This window comes from Ptychodera flava, chromosome 18 (assembly GCF_041260155.1).
Source record: "Ptychodera flava strain L36383 chromosome 18, AS_Pfla_20210202, whole genome shotgun sequence".
In the NCBI taxonomy this organism is placed as follows: Eukaryota; Metazoa; Hemichordata; class Enteropneusta; family Ptychoderidae; genus Ptychodera; species Ptychodera flava.
In genome coordinates this window covers 22,576,197-22,581,368 of record NC_091945.1, presented here as the reverse complement: position 1 = coordinate 22,581,368, position 5,172 = coordinate 22,576,197, and positions in this window count along the sequence as shown.

Sequence of the window (5,172 nt, the reverse complement as noted above, 5' to 3'; positions counted from 1 at the left end):
ACGTCATTCAAAGTGATGTTCCACTTTGACACGGGATCATCGTCCAAGTAAGCTTTTCGTGTCTTAAGACTCCCAAGTGGACTTTTTGTGAGTGATGACTGCGACGATTGCCAAGTCATAACATCGTATTGCCGGCAGTCTTCTGAGCGCCATTACAATTTTATCCCCAGTCTGCGCGAATGTGGATTATTAAGCGGTTCAAATTTGTTTGACTTCTTCTTGAGCTGATAAATTTTGTCATTATGTCATGAATGAGAAAGTGAGTTTATTCAAAGTGAACAACCTGTCGATTTGAGTACTGTGTATGCAATATGGTACAACAATTTTAAGAGATTATTTTCTCCCGGTTTGTTCTATGGATGAATAATCACAAAGCATTAAGGCTACCAAAGAGTCGCCCAGCGTCAGCTAATACTATGAACCAACACATAGAAACGCAAGAAAATGCCTTTGTTATATATTCCACTGTCTGAAACCTCTTGCAAAAAAAGCAGGATTGGAGGATGTATTGAGAATGGCTTTGCCGTGCTTGATTTCAACACAAGACAGTCATCGCCTTTCTCTGTGTTAAAAAACCTACAAAAGTTGCTGACTCAGTAGCTCTGTCATATTTGTTTTTCGTAAAGACATCATTTCTTTCATCATTTCTTGGTAGGTAAGTCACCCTTATCTTCACATCGTTGAAATTGTACAGGTGTTAGCAATATGCACCGAAATAAGACAACAATAACTGAATCTGAATCAGCAAGCCCTGCTCTTTGGAAGTTTGCTTATTTGCCAATCACTATAAAAAATTATAGAATAAAAATAGTATTAACTAATACTTCCATGTGCTATGTCTAAAAAGTAACTCAAAAAGACATAACCTTCTGATCGTACTTCTTGTGTGCTCACTGCTACCCACAACATATTTATTGCATAGAAAGGGGAAAAGCGCTAGGTTTTGGTCGGCCTTCACCTTGGTGTTGTCAATAGATATTATCTGTAATGATACAGTGACGCCAAATAAGAAGTGAAGAACAAAGTGGATGTAGGAAAGATGAAATATTCGAGTTGATAGACATGAATCTGGCTATACTGTCGATTTCACCGATTACCGATTACGAGGAGCAAAATGCATCTTTTTTAGCAATACAGGAAGGCAACGAAGGGTATGCATTTTGATGACGAAGGTAAAAGTAGGGCATGCTGTATTTGTTTGGAAGAAAAGGATTCCAAGAATTGGAAATTATCGGACGTCATTACATTTTAGTAGATCGTAGTGCCGGACAGTTAGGATGCAACATGATCTTGGTTAATTTGTGAGAGCAATGTCGAAATGTTTATTTTCTTCGTGAGAACAAAATTGGTGTCTGACTCTCTCAATCATGCGACCTCCTGACCCTCAGGAAAAAGTGGGGGGTGTTTACGTCATTGTGCTTGTCAGTTGTATCATCTTAAAAGACTGTGCTGACATAACTATTTGAAGGCTTGGACAATGTTATGCTGTTCTATGAAGAGGAGCAACGTTTGGAGACATAAGCCTGTGTTTGTATGTATGTTAGAACTGTTTATCTGCCATCACTGTCATCACCCAGATTTTACCCGAGACAAGTTTCATTGAATTATCAAGACGTAAGAGATAGCAGGTAACCCATTACAGCAAAGTGTTTGAAAATAAATACTACATACCATGGGTTGACATGATCATAAGCCTGGTATAGAAGGGGCATCTTGACATAAAATGTATAGAAACATCTTGACATAGAAATGTATGGACGAACTTTAATTATAAATTATATGTCTTCTTCTTCTTCTTCTTCTTCTGGCTATAGCTCCTCCTCTGATTGCGTTTTCTGTAGTGCCAGAGATGACCTTTTACACATTTTTTATAATGCCCTCGTCTTTCTCCTTTGTTCATTCTCCTTCGTAAACTCTGTCACCGTTTCCTTGGTCAGGAATGCAAGATTTTATACTGGCGGTTTGTTTTAGGCCCGCCCTTTGATAAATCGTACATGGACAAGAATACTTTTGCCTTTTAAATTTTCTTTTTATGATAACTAAAATTGCAATTCATGTGACGGGACGAAAGGCAATTCTTGATCATGATCCCTCAACCGGTAAAATGCTTGTTTCTGTTTTTAAAAGGCGAGTTTGTTCTCGCATTTTAGAAGAATACAACTACTTCACGCTTAATTCAAAAACGTTTGGTGAGTTAATGACATCATTGCTTCCGTAGACATTGATGGAATAATTACTATTGATTCAATTTTGTTGTGAACATTTTCTTTTGTGTGCTTTCACCTCTAAGCACACTTTCCTTTCGCCAAAACCTAACTTGTCCTGGGCACCGTACTCCTCACGGAATGAGAGGGGTAGTCAGTTGAGAAAATTCTTGGTTGGCATGTCCCTTCTCATTGGCGGTTGGGCGGTATTTTTCTGCAAGATGTAAGGTATTTCTTGTTCTTTTTCTTTGCAAATTTCTGTTGCTGTTCTCTTGTTTCGGAACTTTGTTTTGCTTTCTCCTATTCAGTGGAGAATTTTCATGCACCTCGCATCTTGCCTTCTGTCAATGACAAAATTGTGCTTTTTTCAGATTTAATTGGTATCCTTCCCTATGTTGCAAGTGATATAGCTACCTGTTTGCCTTTTCACCAGTTCTCTCCGTCTCGCTCCAGCTTCAGTGTCATAGCCATTTTGCAGTTTTTGCTGGTTTTTAAAGAGTCCAACTGTGCTTAGTTTTTTCAGTAATTATCCACCATTTGCTATAACGCATTTGTCTGATTTCATTTATGCTTTTCGTCTCAAAATTTGAATTGATTTGATTTGTACTTTTCTGTACAGGAGTGTAATTTTAGTAATAAACGTTCATTTGAAAAATCAAAATCTTCTTCTTCTTCTTCTCTCCATCTTATTAGATAAAGGACTGAAGGCGTTAAGTTTTCCTTCCACTCAGTTCTTCTTGAAATGTACATCTGATGTACAGCGTAACAGCTAACTATTAACTCACTTTTCCGTCTACTTTCGCGCGCTTGTTTTAGATGACACAGTCAGAATTAAGATAATGGTTCTTCAAAATTATGAGGTCTACATGCTGAAACATGCTGGTCTCATCAAAGCAAACCTGAAATAACTAACACAATGCTTACTTGTAATATTACGGGATTCTTCTCCTATCAAGTAAGACCTTAGGGGAGGGAGGATGTTATAAAACGAGGTCAAGGGTAACGTTTCAGAACAAAGTATTAATTCTTGATCCATATTTTCCGAGACATTTGAATAACGATTGCAAAGACATTATTGATCAGACTGATGTCTTTAATTAGTCCATGTCATGTAATAATCCCGAAGAGTTCAGTCCCGTTTGAAGATTGCAAGGGCATATATTATTCAACTTCAGATTCTACTGTGCCAGCTAGATTCCAAAGTAATCCAAAGTTGGTTTCTTCATCAGCTTCATGGAAAAGAGGTGAGTTTTGTGAAGACGTTAATTATCAACGCTATCTGGCAATTTTCGTATATATCTCTGATGTACCAGTGTATTGACATTACGAGTCTCAGCAAAGTGATTGGTTTTTCTTGCATTTATATATCAATTACTGCACGAATTAATGAAAGGCAAAGCACGGGAAGTAGGTTAGTTTGATCTGTGGATATGTTTCAAAACAGATACGGACAGCAATGGTCCAACTACGGCACTCAAATGAGCCGTGACATCGTTCCTAAAACTCTGAGATTTGAACAAAAGTGCTGCATTCCTCTTGAATATTGCCATGTTGACACTCTTCTGGCCAATTTTGACCAGTATGGCTTGCTACTAGGATACGATGGCCCATTTTGACACCTCAAATGTCCATTATAGACCGACGTTAGTCATTTAATGTGATGCTTTTCTGAGTAGTCTATGACCATTCCGCGTCATTGACTCTTCTTCTATAGTAATGCTTTGCTCATACATTCATCTCTAGAGTATATGCTTTAAGACAAAGTTTTTTCAAATAGAAGACATATTGGCAATGTTCTGCCCAAATATAAGCAAAATACAAACGAGTTGGCAAAATATTAACCCTAACACTTGAAGAGTCTTAGCACAGCCTTTTTAAGAGGTTTTGGAGAGAGCTGTGGTAACAGTCATGGCCGGAAAATGCTGTGCATGTATAGTAGTATCTTAATGGATGGTACCATCCAATAGGTATACTAAAATCTTTAAAGTAGCATCAACGTGCCTTTTCACCAAATTCGATTACGTCTCCGGATTCGAACATGCAAGATGAAGTAGTGGTCACACACATGTTCGGTACAGACAGGTCACGATACGTTACACAACATTCACTGCGTCGCCTTGTAATTATTTAATCATGCGTGGCATCTTTGTCTTGTTTTGTGATCATGTTGATAAAAGTAAATAATGGCAGACGCTATGGTCTGTGAAAGTGTAAGATCTTTTATCTTTTATGTGATCTGTTAGATTACCTCGCTTGGTGACGTCATCGTTCTCGTGAACATGTCGTCTCTGTTTTGCCTTTAGGTGTTGGGATGTACAACTTTACCGTGATCTCCAAACCTTGCCGCTAAAACATAGACTTTGTCGGTGCATTTTCAGTCGACAGAAGACCGAAGAATAAAAGGGGAAATTACATACTAACACTAGTACTTCAAAAGAATACTCTAATTGAGGACCACAAAAAGTATGGTACACTTATTTTTTAGCTTTATATGTGCACTGGCGAGTAATTGACATCTCTTAATAAACATACTTGTTATTTTCATTGTGACATTTTCTATCTTCTTAAACAACATTCCCCCTCTAGATTTGTAGACATTTACAACTCATGGAATTTACATCAAATAGACAAAGCTAAACATCAATGATTTCAGGAGTGGTATGTAACGGTTTAAGGTCTACAAAGATCTTAAACTTTGTTTTGTTTTTACTCAGTAAGTTAGGTGGTCTCACAGTAAGTACCTTTACGCGTCTATTTTTTCGCAACCGATTACGAGTATGGATATAGAGATACAGGAAAATGAAAAATACCGTATTGTAAGGCTGCGTGGGGGTGAGGGGTAGTTGGAAGAATCGCGATTGAAATATCATTTTTTGTAGATCCCCTTCAATACGCTCAAAATATTTGAATCTTCCCATCTATATGATCAATTTTTTTCAAGTCTCCCCACTGTCATATAGCCGAATAT